This window comes from Papilio xuthus, unplaced genomic scaffold (genome assembly GCF_000836235.2).
Source record: "Papilio xuthus unplaced genomic scaffold, Pxut_1.1 DF826933.1, whole genome shotgun sequence".
Lineage (NCBI taxonomy): Eukaryota > Metazoa > Arthropoda > Insecta > Lepidoptera > Papilionidae > Papilio > Papilio xuthus.
Genome location: NW_013531716.1, coordinates 4,759,779 through 4,780,434, shown reverse-complemented (window position 1 = coordinate 4,780,434; position 20,656 = coordinate 4,759,779). Strand labels below are relative to the sequence as shown.

Below are 20,656 nucleotides of genomic sequence, written 5' to 3'. Positions count from 1 at the left end.
GAACACTCGCTTAAATAACAGTAAAATTTATTCGCACATTAGGGCTGCGTCACACGTGCATCCGATTTGTTAAAGGCCGGCTGTTGACGTCATTAATCAACGGGACAGTCCACACGCGGACCTGTCTTACATTACTGATAGTTAACACTGAAACACATAGCTTAATTAGCGATACTTATTTATATTATAATATAGTCAGCTATAGATGACTTTGTTGATTTTGTACTAAATAAATTAAAATGTTAAACATATATTAAGGATTTTCTCGGTAAATATCGATCCATCTCGGATGCATTGTACGTCAAAGTTTCTTCAAGGAACGCCCCCTTTCAACTCCCACCTCGCTAACTTTAGTTAATAATGATGTAAGTTAATACAAAACAGTAGTTTCGTATCGAGTATCCGGGCGTAGTTAATGCTTTTGGCACGGGGCGGGGATAAGGGGCTAAGAGAGCCTTTAAATTTAGAATTCGAGGTTAATGACGGTCGACTGGAGCCGTTTTGTAAAACAAGCTTTATTTGTTGTAAGATATGCTAACGATACTAATCCTTTTTTTATTTACTGCCCACGTAATAGTGCTTATTTGGAATAGGTATATTAATTTGAAAGAACACAATAAACTTCATGCAACGCTCTTGTTAATAACACGTTAATAACAAAATTACTAGACCGCGTTTATATCTCATAGATAGTTGACGTCAGTGCAGGATCATTAATCATATTATGTCTGAAGCTGACCGTGTGTAACAACGATCGCTCTTAATAATATTTTAATCACTGATTTCTTACAAAGCACAACTAAGCTTTGTTGGAAATCTCCATGAATTTGATTATGAAAGAGGGTTTTTTATTTCGTTAAAATAAAATACGACTGCGATATTATTTATCGAAAACTAGCTATCGTCCGTGACTCTCTCCGCGCGGTATTAAAGAAAACTTGATTAGTAGCTGTGTTCTTTCAGACTATGATCTACATCTGTACGAAAATTTAGCGATATGCAGCCGTTCTAACAATAGTAAGATGTAATAATTCTACAGTTTTCAGTCAATTCATAATAATACGCGGAGTTATATTAGTATTTTTTTATTAAGTGATCTGTAGTGTAGTCGTTGCAAATTTACTATTTGTTGCTACAAATTACTATACCGCGTATAAGTTGTACTCTTACCCGCCAAACGTGTCGTGTCTATATAGCTAAGTACAATATCATATAAAATATTTAAAGGTCAAGAAATTCGAAGAAAAAAAAATGATGAACAAGTCAATTACAAGTGATGTCTATCCTCCGGGATTCGGGATAATTAATTTGCGGCCGCTGACAAGACTTTTTTTCGATAAGTAAGACGAGGGAACAGTTAATTTGATGATTAATACTTCGTTTCTTTTTATTTTTTTACACGACATCTATGAACGTGAAGGCAAGAAAATAACGAAGAAAATATCATTGAACATTTGCGATTTAAATTCGGTTGTATAGAATTTTCAAATAATGTTTTAGGGTCCTTTAAGAAGCGAGCTCACTATCTCAAAGGCCGGCAACGCATCTGCGGTTCCTCTGGTATTGCTGATGTCCATGGGCACCGCTGAACACCTCGGTGTTCCTGCTGCTCGTTTGCCCATTATGTTATAAAAAAAATGTTTTAACTGATTCTTTGCATGCTTTTTATTCTCTCGGACAGATAATTTCATACCATAGTTTTTATCTCCAGAGCATGCTCTATACTTAGTCATCAAATTTAAACAGAAATGGCTTCGATCATAACTTCGTCACAAATAATATTTCCTATCCACATAAGTCAGATAAATTGACTCGTCCAATTCGAAATGAAGTTAAGTTACATACAAAGTGATAAATTAATATCACAAGATTTGGGAAATCTTTTCCATGTACTTAATCGATCCGGGAAATGACTTTGGGAAATTTTCACCAGTTACCTCAACTAATGAGGCTGATGTCCGAAATAGCTCCCCAAACCAGAACAGTGAATCTATAGAAACGGTTGACTTGAAAATTATTATTTTATGATGAATATATTGTTAAATACGCTAGTCGGAATCCATTTCAAAACAAAGCTAAAATAAATGTAAAGGTTATTCTATAATAAAATTATTGTTCTATTATAAAAAAATATTTAGCGGATTAATAATGGATTTCAACAATGTGTCCTTTAGTTTTTAGTATCCGTTATGTAATCAAATCATGCAAATAATAATATTGTATTGTCTAAACTGAGTCTTTAGTTTGTTGAAATTGTAATATTTTTACTAAGACACTACTCCATTAATACCAATTCCCCAGCCGCCGTGGAAGTTAACACAACAGGCCCGTGATAAACGATTGACTCAATGACTTGAAAAAGTAACGCCCCAGAACGGCGATCGCAGACTAACGATGTCTATTATCCGCTCGCGAATATCTCTGAAAAGAACTCGATCGCTTTTCACTTCGCTCCGATATTCGCCTTTTTGGAATTTTAGTAAGAGCCATAAACTTATCAATACACTTTAAAGATAAAAGATAGTAACCATTTAGTGTATCAACGAGCGATGTCATTGATTCGTACTTAGCTACAATATGCGCAAAATACAAAGATATATTTCTTAAAGAAAAGTGAACTTAAGTACAATTTTTTTAGTTTATGAATACAAAAGTTTATTGTTTAAAACATTTTATACTTGCTAGAAAGCATTATATGAAATACTGGATAAATCATGAAAAATGTTTCACAAAATGATTTAAATTAACCCTTTTGAAACTAATTTTGTAAACCCAATCCCTCAATAGCGGAGTATGGATGGGGCACAAACGACGAACCTCGTTAGCACAAAGACGATGCTCATTGGATTAATTAGTTCTCCTTTCATGAAACACGTCGACATACTTTCGAAGGCTGCGCATTCCTACTAAATTGGAAAGGACCCCAATTGTTTAAGACTCTTCTCGTTACCTTGTATACCGTAAGTTGACGGGTAAAGTAGTCTTCGAGGAGTCTGTTGCTCCTTTAATCCTTTTACTATGTTATGCGGAAAGTATTGAGACCCGAGCTCTTACTTTGTATAATATGAATAGTCAATTAGGAATAAATTACGTTACCGACTGCACAATTTGTTTGTGTTTATCTAAGTTCTACATAGAACAACAATTTCAGATGTTTGCTTACATCTATTGCAAAGAAAACATGAGTGAAGCATAAACTGTTTAACAACATTTCTCCCACATAGGTATGTTTGGTCTAGACGCTTTTTATAAATGAAATTCAATATTAATTCAATCTAATTCATTTATTATGCTCATTAAAATTATTTGGTTTTAATCCAAATAAGACGTATTTGTAACCGCAGATACTTTCATAACATCTTTAAAGTTTTATCGTGAATTTTAATGAGTAAAGATTCTTAGAGTATAAAAATTTTCAATTTTTTTTTTATCATAAGACCATTGATTGAAAAAACCACACCCATAACTAACATAATAATCAGCTTGGTTTGTTTTTTTGTACCACGTGTGGCGCTACGCGTGAAAGTTTTCGCACGCATTGAAGTCTGCTCTTTGTCGGCTTATTATTTTAACATAGATTAAAGAAATGTAGAAGGGAAAGTAAAGTGCATTTGAATGCACTTTGTCACCAATACAATTTTGTAACGTAAAAACTTTGCGTTGTCCGTGGAAGAGTTTAAGGAACACTGGAAAAAACACAATATTTTTTTTATCCAACCTAAAAAAAATCGTAAGTACATTTTAGACAAATAATTGAATATAGTACTAGTAATGTCGCGCCTTGCTTTCAGATTAATTTTATTACTACATATTAATTGGTTTTAGAGTAACCTTCTAATAGTCTTGTAATCTTTGCCTGTCAAAAAAGTAGCTGACACATGCACATCAGTCATTAATGTGACACGCTCCCTCCCGATCATAAAAACAGATGCCTCCATCTGTTATCGGCATAAAAACAACCAAAATCAGTCGGCTGAAACTGATTAGACCTTAGCAAAAGACTATCGTTTTCAATAACAGTCTTAGTATAACTTTTATCAAATTGGCGATGACGTTTCAAGGCTTTGTCTTATACAAGCGGTTGCCCGAAACTTAACAAACCATTATTAGTAACCTATGTGTTCTTCCAGACTACATTTTATATGTATGTATGTCAAATTTCATCACGATCCGTTCAGTCGTTCTGTAGATATCTTCAAACAAACATTCATCTGAACGTTCGCATCTATAATATTAATCAGCAGTAAGGTTATTAAGATTATATCGCTACACGATATGAAATAAAATGCTACAGGAATCTCTGGATAAGCCACAGTCAGAATTTAAATATTCTGATTATATGTGTTTGTGTTACTGCGCTCGCATACGTTTGATTTCGCATAAATTAAAAATATTTCAAACAATTTCGGTCCGACGTTTAATACGTTTGAATAAAACAAATTTCTGTACAATACATTTATGAATGTGAAACAATTAAACGTAAATTGATATACGATTGTTCTCAGAGTGGCCTCGATAAAATACGGCTTTTAAAACATATGTAGAATGTCATTGTTACTACGTACTCGTATCAAGGCGAAGTTTAATTGTTTCGTGACAAAAATACACTTGATGTGATAGTTGGATGTGTTGGTATCCAAATTGTCACCATATGTTCAACGGAGACAAAATAGATACGAATAAAGTATTAAGAAACAGTTGGTAGACAGCCGCATTATTATAATGACTACAATTGTTTTGTTTTTATAATTGGGAATATCCACTGTGAATTGATTTAAAGCGATGTAATTAGATTGTTAATTACTAAATAGGGAGAGACGACCTTGGTAAATTCACGATATTTATGTTTTTGTTTTGCAGAAACAAAGCAGTTTAACTGCCTACGATATGTATGTATAAAAGTCAAACATGAGTATAATATATTATTACTGTTTCTTGATATTGAACTAACACAAATATAATACCTAAATGTGTTTATAAGTTCAAGGTAACGATAAAATCGTGCCATTGTAATAATCGCATAAATCTTTACTAAAATATTCGTTAAATTCAATCGAAAGAGTTGATAAAAGACATAGCCTTAAGCGAACCTTTCTTCGCTAAAGAATCCCGATTTCGCTAATCGGAATATTATGTTTCAATTTCGCAGCAAGACAAGAGGAAAATATCGTAAGAAAAACTTATTTAATATCGTACTTTTATTGGATTTTGTCCGTTCCTGTTTTGCGTCTAGAGATGTTACTTAAAAACAAACTTCCTTCAACTCAGTAATTCCTTTTGGCAAAAGAAAATAAATATTTACATTTAAACCCGTTAAATATACTTTTATATTAAAGATCGGAAAATAGCATTTTCTGTTTGTCATTATATTGTTACATAGTACAGTATAATAATGTTGTAGATTATACAAATAAAACAAGATATATTTTGTACATAAAAATCTCTTTAAACGAACTGAATATAAATCTATTAAAATAAAACAAGGTTTATATTAGGGTTTGCTATTCTTTCTAAAGAGTTTGACGTAAGTTTCACGGTACGTAGATGTTTTCTTGAACGCGAGCACTATGCCGAATGTGCATTCTATTTGGATAGACTTCAGTTACGTAAACCTTGAAGGCACGAACCTAATTACGTCGGTAATAAATTTCCACTAGCGATAAACTTGAACAATAATTTACGATCTTGTAAACGTTTAATTTCACCATGGATTCTGAATTTTGTGTTCGCATTAACTTTGCGTTGTAAAATCACAGATAGCTACATGATAAATATCAAAACTATAATATGATATTTAAGTTAAAAAGTAATTATATTTAGATACTAAAGACGACAGAAATTAATATTGTAGAGGAAGGTTCGGTAGAATTAAGAAAAAATTTGGAAAGAAAAATAAAGTTAAAATGAGAATGAAAACATTAGCACGCACTATCGGAAGATTTATTTACAACTGACATTTCAGAAACGTCAAAAAGAAGAAAAAATATAAGACATTCTAAATATAAAAAAAATTAAAAGTAGAAAAATGTTTAAAAAGGTTTGTTTGTACCGGCAACAGATAAAAAAATAGTGGAACGAAACAAAATGTTACATATTTATCAATTACATAAAATACACATTATTGCATTACTTTACAAGTGAACAACCCAAGATCATTTTGTAGGTAAACCCCAGAGGCGTGGTATGCTCTTAGAGTACATGAGTGCAAAGTTAGAAACTTGTATATCAGCATAAGACATAATTAACTAACTCCCGTGTATAACCGCGTTCTTAGAAGTTCGTAATGACGTTAATACACTCTTCATTGTTCCTAAACAAACATTCTTTGGTCCATAACTTGATCATATTAAATGAAGTTTATAAAAATAAATCTAAAAAACAAAGGAAATCTTAATTAAATTTAAATTAGAAATCTCTAAGATTGTAAATTTTTTTTATGTTATAAGATGGCAAACGAGCGAGCGGCCACCTGAAATCGCTGAAATAGCGAACCGTTGGTCATAGACATACGCAATTGCACATGCGTTGCCTTCCTTTAATCGACGGAGGAGAGCACAGAAAGAACATATTTTCCCTTTGGATCCTCTCATCCGGAAAGTCCACTTCCAGAGAGAAGAAAGAGAACTTGATTAGACCTCCGGGACGCACACTCATCATGCGAAACGCAGAATTGCTTCCACTTCACGCCTGTCTTCAATGCGGTCGTGGTATTACACCGGGCGAGTCGGACCAATTCAGGCGAAGGTGTTAAAGCGGGCTCTACCACTAACAATTTAAAAATTAAGTTTTAATCTATGTTATTGGGATAAATAAAATGAGACGGCTACTCGATGTTACGTATTCATCATCACCTATTACCATTCAAAAAATCTTAAGAGCTGTTGTTACTATTTGCCTAGACGAAATTTTAATGCCTTACAATTAATTCAACTTACTACATATGTATGCATTATAAAGCCATAGTATTTATAGATGTTTAAACCAAATTATATGCAGAACTTGTTTAGGAGCAAACAAGGTGCTACTATCAACAACAATGTGGCGCGATACAAAACAGCTTTGTTGTAGCATGTGTTTAGCATATGCTGCAAGATCCGTAGAAACTGTGGAATAACTTGTGGTTGTCTAAATGAGCGATATCAAACTCATAACTCACGGCCGTAGGGAATAAAATTAAACAAATTCAACTAGAACGCAATTTCTGAGTTCCAACTTGAAGCAACCACCACGGGTGAGACAGAACTTTCACAAAACACGTCTCTGATATTAAATACAAGTTAAATAAAGACAGTTATCAAAGTATCGCCGGCTCACGTGGATTTGAGAAACAAGTATAATTTGAACAAGTCGTAAACGAATTCCTTAGGAAATTAATTTAATAAATTAGTTTAGAAACAACGGTATAAAAGTTTTTGCTTTTACAACTGACGCAAAAAGAATTTCAGACATTCATTATCATAACTTTTCTATGTTAAAGGCATTTTTTTCTTTTTGTTTCATCGAAGATAAAGGAAATAGACTGGAAGATGAATAGAAAACAAAAGTGTTTGCTTGTACCTAAACTTCTAACAAAATTATACAAGAATAAGTTACTCTGAACTTTGTCGGTACAAAAATAAAACATTGAATATCAATGTTTTATAATTAAAAAGGTTTGTAATTATTCCTATTTATTATATGTATTAAAATACAGGTTTCTAAAGCGTTAAATGCTAAACGGACGAAGATTTACAATCGTAATTTACATTGGTAAGTTACTTCGTGTAGATTTAATATAAATGATATTAATTGCAAAGCTTAATTCATCAGTGCCTACAAAGCGATTATCTTTTGTGTGGTTATAGCAGAAAGTTTCTACTATCAATGTTTTAAAGGATTTAATTAAAGTCGAAAGCATTAAATGCGGACTGTGGAGTGGCTATCGTAAAACCAGAGTTAAATGATAACTCCTAGCACATTTATAACTTTGTGGAGATTAAATATGTGAAAGCGGACGTAGACAAATGGTTGATCCTTGCTCGCGTTGAATATGTGTTAAGTTTATCAAACATATCTTAGACTTAAGGTTGTTTATCACATTATTAATTAATATTTTAGTTAAAGGTGATGTACATTTTATCTTAGAATGCAACCAAATCTAAGAAGTATTTCAAAAAAAATCTTTTTATATTTTCTTGAATAAAATTTGTATTCGCTATTTCCACAAAATTAATATTTTGTTGAGACCAAAGTTGTCGTTGTTTCCTCATAACTGAGTAACATCTTGTCATACAAACTCTCGAGAAGAATCTAAGCTTCAAAAGCAAACTGTTTGAAATATTTGCAGGTAATTTAACTCATCGCGAGTGCTTTAACACTGTTTTGAGATCAAAGATTGGCATAGTTTAGAGATAGTTGTTACACGAAAATGTGGGATCGTACGAAATAGTCACGTTTCCAAATGCTACGTGTTTAAAGGATTTTGGTCAAACTTTGCCTTTGATATTACTGAACGTCTATTTTAGCTTCATATTGTTACTTTGCATAGGTGTGTCTTGTGTATACCACTTTGTGTCAAGTACATCATGTGCCTATATTTGAATTACAATAATGTCTGCACTTAAAAGATAAATGTTGGAAATAAATATTTCTAAATCATGTAAATAGAAATTAAAAACATTCAAAATAGTTTTACTTTAAAACAAGAAAATGGAAATAATTTATTCTGCTTAAGTATTAGAATGTTGTCTTTTGTTTAGAATTGCTATCATAAAGATGATTATACGAAACTTTGTTGAACACTGTTCATTGGCATGCATAAAATATGAAATTTCTTGTTTCGTCGAAAATACATTGAGGTTAACTCAACGGAACAACCGGCACAAAGGGAAAACTTTGGTAGCGTCCGTCGAGCGGCAGTTTTAAAATCCAAATCGGCGAAGTTGTCCCTGATTAGTCCGGGTCTTGTTTTGTCTCAGATCAAACAGTCCGCGGGCTAATGCCGGCGCCTATACAAACAAGCTACCTAATGTGTTTACCCGCGATTCCAAACAAAAGTTGCCAGAAAGGCCTCTTTGTGTACTGTACCTACTGGTTCTATTAATTTACATTGATATCTAACATAATATTTGATAGAACTTTTTTATGTTTCATTTTATATAATAATTACATACCAAAATTTTAATCATATTTTTGGGGATGACCAAAAAGTTCAAGCAACAATATTCCTTGCACTCGTTTATTTAATCACTCGCTCCACAACATCGACCATCAGTCCGTTTTTAGAATGATTACGTCAATTGCCGATACTTATCACCTTAGAGTGCTTTCCAGTTGTCGACTACTCAACGAATGAATCCGTCTCCGTGGTTGTTTTCACATTTATACGTTCACTCTATAGACCAATCCAACGGAACCGGACGTTCGTTCAGTTGTCGTATATTAAAATAGTAAAACATTTAGTAACGATTCAACAATATAATCTAAAATCATAAAACAGATTAAGATTAATTTACAGATGATTAAAACAATTATGTATTTTCAACTCGATACAAATAAAAGTAAATTATTAAGCTTAAGGAAGCTAATCAATTGCACAACTAGTCTTGAGTCAATGCAAAAATCATTACTACATGAATTACGCCGTCAATGACTATATCATTTTAAAATAGGCACGAAGGACCCTAACAATATATTAAACCGATAAAAATAACCCTCAGCTATAAACCTACTACAGGAAAGAGTCATTTTAATTAAAGTACTGGACAATCTTTCGGTTTGTGTATTTGTGTTAATAGGGTAGATGTAAAAATAATTAAATACACATCAGTTTGCATCGCGAGTCGCGATAAATCGGTAGCACTTTTTGTAATTCATATTTTCACATCATTGTCATTAGACCATAGTTTCGAAGTATATTTATAAGTTGTAGTAAAATATAAAACTGCGAATGGAACGAACGATGTGACGAATAATTTGTAGAAAGTGAAATAAACAACATAACGTAAGGATCTTTATGGGATTGGAAAAAATGAAGTCATGCATTTATCATTTACTATGAAGGTCCTGCACAGTCTTCAGGCTAGGTAAGTTATTTATTATTTTTATAACCTCGTTGTAAATTAAATATATACAAATTTTTGTAGTAAATGGATTTATTTCCAATAAAATTAGATACTTCGGCTTAAGTATATTATTACCAGTTACTTTTGACGATTTAGCGATTGCATATTCTCTCTCAAGAAAAAAGAAATTCCTTTCAAGCCTTTCGTACTAATACATTATGTATACGGACAATAATTTCTTATCGCGATTAATATAAATATATTTAAGTTACATTATAAAACGCTCAAAACAAAATTAACTAATGATATAGTCAATTCGGAAAATAATTCACTATGAACTAAGGCAAAATTTGGGCTTAAGCTGGGTCCACTGAAAATATAAAATTGCATAAAAAAACCCTAAAAAGTTGCGCTCTGTTGAGTGAGACTATAAAACGTCTGAATCACGTGGTCCCCCCAAGCCGCCCTAAGAGTAAAGTTTGATCAAGTGGGAAACGTTCAAAAGTTTATACTTCCCGCAAGGAAGCGAGATAAATATTCATGAGTCTTAACTCGACGAAAACTTATTTCCATGTCAGTATCTGTCCGTCTGTACATTTGTAATGAAACTCTTTATTGCAATGAAACGAATGTCATTCTCCATTTAGTTCTTCGGCAAACTCAGACCGCACCGCACGGGCGAGCGGAGAGATCCGAATTTTGAGTGAATTATTTTTCTTTGTCTCCTCTAACTACGTAATATTTTATCCAGTTTACTTTTTCTTAAGAAGTATCCTACCTTATTATAAAATAATAGAGCACTGTATTTACCTGTTTCATTTTTTTATCTTTAAAAATAGTTAATGGCTGCAATACGGCTAATAACTAGAGTATACTTTTGCGCCTAAATTAAGGGACAAGTTGTCTTAATTTTTTCCTTCTTGAGTGTATTATAATTTTACCAAATATCTCAGTTTTAGTTTTATATAAATTAATTTTCATATTATAAGACACATATATTTTTTGCTGAAAAGATTCAGTAATCAGCTAGAAAAGACACAGAAATGCTCCCCCAAAGCTTACTGACTTTTTTAATTAACAGGAGGCCCTTTTCGGCACAAGCCTATTTGGTCGGCAAATATCGTAGTCCCCGGGCAATATTCCTATAATACCATGATTTTTTTATTTATTATTCAACAAGGGACGTTGCCCTCTGTTATATCTGAGCCTAGCGTCGTACAAAACTATAAAACAAAAATATTATACGAATTATAACTTATTTTGAAATAATACCTTTACATTTTATAATAGCTTCCGCTCGCGTCTCTGTCTGCGCAAAATTAAAAAAACAAACTTAATAGATGTTCCTCGAGACTGTGTTCTGTATATATGTCAAACGTTAGCGAGATCCGTTTAATGGTTCTAGAGAAACCTGACATTGGAGAAAGAAGACATGTCTCCATATAACTAAACATTCGCATTTGTAATATTAGTAAGATGTTTATTATTATTACTTTATAATTTAATTATTATATGATAATTAAATATGAAATATTATCACCCACAACATTATATTCCTATATTTTTTATTAACAACCAGCCCTATTAACATGGAGGCTTAAGCAGCTAGCTTACGTCTCACGTTAATACTGTTGTTTAAATGTATTTTAAGTAAAATGCAAAATTAATTATTTTTTTATAATTATTCTCCAATACATCTTTAGTGACAAGGGATAAATATTCGATTTACTAGTACTAATATCTGTAATCTTCAGCGAACGGAATGTTTTATTCAACGTAAATGTATACACGTAAACTTACTGTTTTCCTATGCACTAAATATTAATCTTACTTTTTACTAATATTATAAATGCGAATGTTTATATGTATGAATGGATGTTTGTTAGGACGCCGCTGATATTTGGCATAGATGTAGAACATAGTTTGAAACAACATATGCCACAAATATAACTTAAGAGTTTGTCAAATTTAAATACAAAGATTTTAAAATATTCGTTTTAAAATGCAGCCAATAGGTGGCGCTATTATAAAGTATTTTTTAAAACCTATACTATCTAATTATATATTTATTAGCTACATTTATATTGTAGTTTAAGATCATAATCAACTTTATATAGAAGTAAAACATTCAGCGAGATCTTCCCACTTTCACAACTTTTTAATGTTGTGCCAACGTGAAGGATTTTAAATGGGGCTCTTAAGCTGTTCAGTGCCTTAACAGAGTGGCTGTGGACGTCATATGAAGAAAACGTTGATGGCACGGTTTTCTAGATTTTTTAATTTAAAATTTATTTTTTGAGTAATGTTTAATTTGAACTATTTGTTGTATGGTTTATTATAAAAGTACTTATTTATGTTGTAAAAAAGCTGATAAAATTTTATTCATTATTAGCTCTTATGTTCTTTTAAATATAGCAACAGTCATAAAAATATTTGTAGTAAGAACTGTTTGAGCATTCAAAAACATTGACCTAGCCTCTGGTTTTTATCATTTAACTAGCTGTCACGCGCGACTCCATCCGCGCGCATTAAATAAAATAATAAGTAACCTATGTATTCTGCCAGACTATGTTCTACGTCTATGCTAAAGCTCATTAAGATCCGTTAGGCTGTTCCGGAGATACCTTCAAACAAATATCCATCCATCCAAATAGTGATTAGTGAGATTTCCTTTACACTACAGTGAATAGTATAATATATCATCAAAAATATCTTACATTTTAGAAATAACTACATTTATTCCTTGGCAATATAAAAATCGTTCAAGTAAAGAAACGTCAAAATTGCCTTTATGACTTGAAGACGTCCTCCTAGAATTCCGTAATGAGCACTTCTAAAAGTACTTTTTAAAATCCCGCTTTCCATCGCTTCCTTGTCCTTTAGTTTCTTAAAATAACGCTTTTAATATCCTTTTGCGGAATCGCTTTTAAGAAAATTGAACTTTTTTATACAACATTTTGATAATTTGTTTAAATGGAAGCCATTAAATTTAAGGAAGTATTATGAGTTACGATTTAAAAACGTTTTAAGCAAATATTGTTTTTCTTTCGAGAAATACGAACTTACAAAGATTTAAATTAATTTATTGAAATGTTTCATCTATCCGCGTATCATTGTAACAATCAAATTACTTTTCTTAAGCTTCACGAAAGTTTATATGGTTAATAGGAGAATAATGTACTAAGAAAATCTTTAAATTAGTATACCTTGTAATCCCGTAAGAGTGTTATCAAGTGCGCTGAGTCTTCAAGTCATAAATCATTGTCTGCAAGGATGTGCACAACGTGAGAGCTCGCTATCGATATTTATTACTTTATCGATACCGTCTAAATTGTAAAACATGTACATTTTCATAGCTTATTAGTACCTATATATGTTATGTTAGCTTTTATATTGAAATACATGTAATTTGATACTGGCTTAACTAATATTATAAATGCAAATGTTTGGATGGATGGATGTCTATTTGAAGGAACGGAACGGCTAAACGGATTTTGATAAAATTTGACACACATGTAAAACATAGTCTGGTAGAACACAGGTCACTTATTATGTTTTTTTTTAATTCTCCGTGGACAGAGTCGCGGGCGACAGCTAGTTTTTTTTATAAATAGTAGTTGTGTTGATTCTGATTGTTACGCTATTGGTTGTTACTGTCTATTCCATCGCCACTCAATAGTAGTGGAGAATCGAGAACTAGAAAGATATATTTTACTCAGTATTCTCTCAACTCTCAAAGATGCATTCCATCTTTATTTTGAAGCTTTGAATGTAGGAAAAATGCAAAGTTTTCAAGTTAAATTATGAAATGTTCCTTTCTTTACAGCGATAGATTTTTATTCTCACCTGCGATGTGGAAGAAATACGTAGTTTTCAAAGTCACCTGGCGTAAACTGGCTGCCTTAAACTAAACAGACAGTAAAGTTTCACTGTTTGAGCGGCTAAAGCGGGAAAGTTTAAAATTTGCGGGTAGCATGATGGCTCCACTCTATATAATGCGACTTTAGCTCGGCGTTATCTAAAATAGAAGCTCTTTGTACTTTAAATGTGTAATAGCGCTCATAGACTAGGTACTAGCAGAGTTTTTGCATGCCATTAATGTTCGTATTGTGTGCGAATTACGTACGAGATTCCTTTACACTTGTTAAATAATTGTTTGGATGGGTTCAGTAGAAAATGCAATATTTCTTCAAGAGCTTAAGCTAAAGAATATAGTATAATTGTGTCTCGATAATCCTTTGGACTTCGGTGTGACTACCAAAATATGACGCTTATCATTCTGAGGGGCGAACAACGAACCCAGATATTTACTTCGCTTGTCAAATTTAGAGACACATCATCTTGAGTTTGTCTCTGACTTTTTAGGCACAAAAAAAAACAAAACACTTCTTATAATAAAATACATCTTTGTTTTATATGAGTTTGTAGTTCTTGTATCTTTCCGGTCGAGTTGTCTTGTAGTTTATTCAGTTCTTACTAAGAATTTAGTTGAAAAGATAACCTTCAGTACTATTAACTTCAACAAAATCAAGATATTGCTTGTATAAATACTAGATGTCGACTGCGATTGCGTCCACGCAGGATTAAACAAAAACTTAATTAATATGTGTTCTTACAAAGATCCATGCAGCCGTTTTGGAGATATTTTCTACTACAAACATTCATTCATTCATCCCAACATTCGCATTTATAATATTCGTAAACATATGATAATGGTATGATAAAGACAAACTGTATCGTTTTATTTATATTTGAAGCATTTTATAAAAAGTGTGCTAACGGTATTTTCGGAACGTTTCATGTAATTTCCCTCTCACCGAGAGATTTCCTTTTAACGCAACTCTTGGATACCGTGAATGTATCGCGCAAAAAGAAACATTGAACTAAGAAGTGGTTTTCGCTGTCATTATAGCTCATTTCACTGAAAAGCTTTTATGGCGGAGACGTTAAGCGTCCGCAAGCTCTTAACTATAATTATCGCGAGATCACCTGAAAAATACTGTTAAAAATCCATCCGGAAAGCGTTTCCAATTAAACTTCATTTGTTTTCTTTAATTAATACGTATTAATTAAATAGCAATAACACACAAAATATAATTTGGAAAAGTTCTTTGTATATCTCAATTATTTTGAAATAATTGCTCAGATGTAATTGCTTAAAGTAGCGTAGAAAATTGCGAAGATTCACGTAGCCATGGATATGAAGGGCTTAAGAAAACAGAGGATATACAATTTTTTGTGTAGATGCTTCGGAAATGGAAATTTATGATTACATAAGCCTAAAAATGTTACATCATACGTTACGCGGCCGACCGATTATAAATGAATTAACAGACGTTCTGTTACCATTGTACTGGCAATTCTAATGTGGGCGCCCGCTGAAAACGTTTTACCACGAATAATAATGAAGTTCCAAGAACATACCACTATTTCGATTAATAACACAAGCGTACTAACCGAACAAGCGTGAATTAGAGCGTCACTAAAACTTAATCGAGGTTTGATTAAGTTTCCACTGTGGGCGGGACGTATGTGGTATTTAAAATATTACATTATTCATTCTAAATCCTACTAGTAACATCCTATACATGAACGCATGTACACCTACTATTTTTTCGGCGGAATATTATATTAGTCCAAGGTTTTTAAATTTATAACTTCTCTATGAATACTTTATTAGTTTCAAATTATATACCGGTGAATGACGAGACCCCTTCATAAGAGTTATATTTCTCAAATGCTATTTTTAATCCTATTACTACAAATAGTTGAAGATTAACATGGAGTGTTTGATATTTTGCCTACTTACTATAGTTTCATGGTTCCTTGCAAGTAGTACTTGTAGAACTTAATTAAGTTAGTAAAGCATTAATAATAAACATACGTCTAGGAAGTACTCGTAGGGTAAACATGCCATAATATTTGGTTATATTATAGAATATAAATAAAATTCAATAGGATTAATCCAGAGAAGTATTCTTAAGTTGATACAACCACTAAACGACTTAATGAACTTACATCTTTTCTTTCTTTGTAAAATAAAAATGCTTTGTTTTTTAAACAATTTGGAAGCATAAGCGCTGGGCTAGGTTCCAGCACCTTGTACCAACGGTTAGCCATGCACACATTTAATTTATAACCGCCTTTGTATAAATGTGTCGTGGATGTAATGATAAAGCGGCCGATGCTTAGTGCCCCGTGTGCGCTAAATTGCTCAGACGACGGTTGTGTATTAAAATAATTAATTAAGGAGAAGTGGAGTCTGGTTCATTATGCCTTGACATTGTTCCGTGCTATTGTTGTTTGAAGGGAAAACATAAATGCGAATTTTCTTGTAACACCCTGTTGTTGTGTAAATAATAAATTTTGTACACGCCTGGGATACGATGCAGTTACGTTTGGTAGTGATATAGGGTGTTGTTACATTATTTATGTAAATGTTTCTTTTGCAATCATTGTATGTAATAATTTTTTTTATGTTATATATTTACGTAAAAGAATATAGTAATATAAAAGAATACTATTTTGTTTTTAATATTAATATTTAAGGTTTTCCCCTTTTACTTTAAATATAACGGTTTAACAAAACTTTGTCTTATAAGCTGTGATGTGTTAATTGTTTTATTCTGGATTTATTTGGTGAATATTGTTGATTATTGGAGCGTCGGTGGCTCAGTGGTCTAACGCTTGACTTGCAATCTGCAGGTCCTGGGTTCGAATCCCGCCATGTACCAATGTGTTTTTCGATTTCCGATTTACATATGTACATTTATCCGACGTTCTTACGGTGAAGGAAAACATCGTGATGCAACCTGCACATATCTGAGAAGAAATTCAAAGATATGTGTGAAGTCAACCAACCCGCACTTGGCCAGCGTGGTTGACTATGGCCTAGTCACCCTTAACTTAGGGTAGGCTCCGAGCCCCTCGGTGGGGACGTATAGTGAGCTGATGATGATGTTGATTATTATTTTATATACAGCAGAACGCAAAGTTTGCCATGCTATCAAACATGTGAGTTTCATTACTGTAGGAAACAGTTTGTTTATTGTTCGGATTTAACATCGGCTCTCTGGTTACGGTTGCCAAATGTCGTTAACACTGTACAGGCACACTTCGTAAATACTGTTGCCGACTTCTGTTTGCGATATCATTGTCATTTCTTAAGAATTTGTGTTGTATAAAAAATAGTAAAACTCTTATAATTTTTAGTACACAACAAACAACCAATGTAAGTTATTTATTTAATAAAATAATCATAAAATAATAATAAATTCACTTTGGTGATTACATCAACATCGCCTAGACTCCTAAACTAGGTAAACTTATAGTATAGGAGCCAATGATTTCTTTTTCTATTAAATCTTACAAAATAGATAGTGTAATAAGTGTAGCAATTAAAATGAAAATTAAATATATGTCCTATAATAATGTTAGTACAGATTCTACCTATATTTTATCAAAGAACATTAATTAGTTGACAACTTAAAGAAGCAAATTTGCGCTAAACGAGTAACGGAACAACTCTTCAGCTCAGGAGATAGTATTTCATCCATTAAAACTTTTATACTTAGAATTGTCGAGGACGACAGGTGGTTTTTACGATTGCTCTGATTTATCGGTCCATGATTTGCCATTAATCTCGTTTAGGTAGACACGAATAGAAGTGGCAAAGCAAACATTACGTTAACAACAGTTTTATGATTGTTATTTTGTAATCGGCGTCTCTCTTTCAAACATTAGTAATTTGATATCGTTTTAGTGGTTTTTAAACCTATGTTTAGTTTATTATCGTCATTGAAAGTTGATATGTTGAACTCACAAACAAAATAAAAGCAATTTAGCAATGGTTAACTGTCTTTTATCTTTAATTAAATAATGTCGTTAATCCTGATGTGGAAAGTTAGTTCTACTTCTTTTTCATATGGTAACGGTCATAACTGATATTTTATATTAATATATGCTTGCTTCTCATTATAGAGAGCATTTCGCTTGAGTTATTAGTTAGAAACGGTATTAACGTCTGTACGGATGAATCAATTTACTTGCATGTTACACAATAACAGGCAATACTAATGTAAAAACAGTATTAATTCTATGATAAATATATATATATATATATATATATAGTGTTATATATTGTGTTAGTTACACTATTTATAACTCAAGAACAGCTTTACCGATATGGCTGAAAATTGGTAAGGAGGTAGCTTAGAGCCAGGAGACGAACATAGGATACTACTTATTCATTTTTTTCCCAATTTATGCCTTGAAGAGTTGCTTTTTATTTAACTTACTAATATTATAAATGCGAATGCTTAGATGGATGTGATGTGGATGGATGGATGGATGAGCTACACTTTTTTATTTCTCCACGCGGACGGAGTCGCAGGCGACAGCTAGTAAGGAATATCTAAAGTAAGTGAATTTACAATTATCGTGGGACGTGAAAATTCTTTATCCCTGTGTTTTTGTTTGTTCTTCAGGTGTATTTATTTATAAGTAACATATCCTTCGAAGCATGACAAAAATAATACAAGTAAACGAAGTGGTTTTTATTAAATCAGAATGTTTACTCGTCGTGACTGGAACTCACACTTCGAATTTATTTTTTGCACAACCATTTTGACTTATTCATGTCTTAACACGTTTAACCAACTTGCGATGTACGACTGACATTATGGAATCAGCACATCAGAACACCGAGTCGCTACGAACAAGTTTCCCCTTAATTGAATATACCGAAATCGACAGACTCAGATAAATGCTGAATATTATTCGTGAAAAATCCTTTTTATAGTTTCTATATAAAGAATTATATTCACCGAATATGCCGTGCTAAAAGATCAAAAAACGTTCCAGTAAGTTCGATAAAGTGGAATTTTACCCAAAAACGGAATAGCATTTGTAAACATAGTGTCGGATCGCACTTAATAGCTGCAAAAAGCTATAGCATCGATTTCGAAACGACAAAGTTTTGTTTCGTATCTGCATCGCTCGTCCGTTTGTACCGCCCGACATTTCTAACGAGACGACGTTCGTTCGTGGCTTTAAAAGTGACAGCGCGAAAAAAGTTCGAATCGGAAATTTCGCGCCTCCAAACACCAACTAGCGTTAGACTGCAAGAAAAAAACAATTTCGACAAATAAGGAGAATGTTAATAAAACTCGTCGATGCGAATCGAGACAATCACACTTCGTATTTCATTGTTAAAATGGCGGAACGACGACGTTCGGGAACAATAGTCCGTTTTTATTTTTTTCAAAACTATAAAAAGTGGAATTTAATATAAAACTGTGTAAGGTCGTCAAAAATGTTATTTTATTTAACCTTAGACGATTTTACATTATTATGATTCAATATCAAACGAGATCGATCCAGTTCCTAATAATTTCGTATGCCTTCTGTGAAACATGTCCGTCAAACTGTCTGGTTAGTGCGAACGCCGGCAATTACACCCATATGATCAATCTATTTGCAGATACGTCAAAGTACTATAAACTATATATTCTGATTCAATTGTTTTAATTGTTCTATGTTCACATGTTAACTTTTTTATATCATAAGGTGGCAAACGAGCGAGCGGCCACCTAAAATCGCTGAAATAGCGAAGTGATCGTTGCCCATAGACATACGCAATAGCATATGCGTTGCCTACCTTTAATCGACGGAGGAGATGATGCACAGAAAGAAAACATTTTCCCTTTTCATGGATCCTCTCACCCGGAATGTCCACTTCCACTTCCCATCCTTTCCTTATTAGAGAAAAAAGGTAGGAATGGAAAGAGGACTAAATTAGGCCTCCGGGACGCACACTCATCAGACGAAACGCGGAATTGCTTCCACTTCACGCCTGTGTTCTGTGTGTTTTCACTTTTTAATGCTACCCAGAACATTTAGTCAAGGGAAAAATGTCTACGATCTAATAAATACATTGTTTTAAATTGATAAAATTGGTAAGCAATCAAACCAGCTTTTGAAAATGGAATAATTTTTTGTTGGTTTTCGAAATTTATTTACTTAAGTAAGTCTCTCGCAGTATGTAATAGTTATAAATATAAATATGAATATAATAAAATAATTAATATCTATCAATTATGGTATTAGTAAAGCTGTATTATAAATAGCCGTCCTACCATATCTAAAGCTGAATAACCCAAATATCGTCGAATATAGGCTTACTGTGATTATACCTCAATGGTCCATTCAAGCTAACTGTACCCGGTTGATTGATGAATGGTATGACAGTCGAAACAATGCGGACCCGAACATCAATACAGATGACCTAGAACTAGGCGAGCTCTTGTACTTACAACATTCTCATTATGCTTTGAGTTGACGTGAAAATTACTACCTTTCTCTATAGAAATATTTTTGTTTATGTTAATTTTGTTCTCTTACCGTTAGTTTCTGACACAATCTCTGTATGAAACGTCATCTATATGTATAAAAATCAATTGTTGTTTTTTAGTTTCGCTAAAACTCGAGAACGGTTGCACGGATTTATATAATCTTTATCTTAAAATGTTCGTGAAGGTTTATGGAAGGTTTAAAAGTTGAGAAAAAATCTAATAATTGTCGGGAAAACCCTTTACCCTACCCTTTTTGTAAAT

The 20,656-nt window shown here is 32.6% G+C and overlaps 1 protein-coding gene across 1 annotated transcript in view; it reads left to right on the top strand.

Moving 5' to 3' along the window:
* Positions 1 to 9,821: 9,821 nt before the first annotated feature.
* Toll-6 (Toll-like receptor 6) overlaps positions 9,822 to 20,656 on the top strand; it is a 153,086-nt gene continuing 142,251 nt past the window's right edge. Inside the window, exon 1 of the transcript XR_001228085.1 lies at positions 9,822 to 10,064. The gene's annotated coding sequence lies outside the window, so the exon portion shown is untranslated. The remainder of the gene's footprint in view (positions 10,065 to 20,656) is intronic.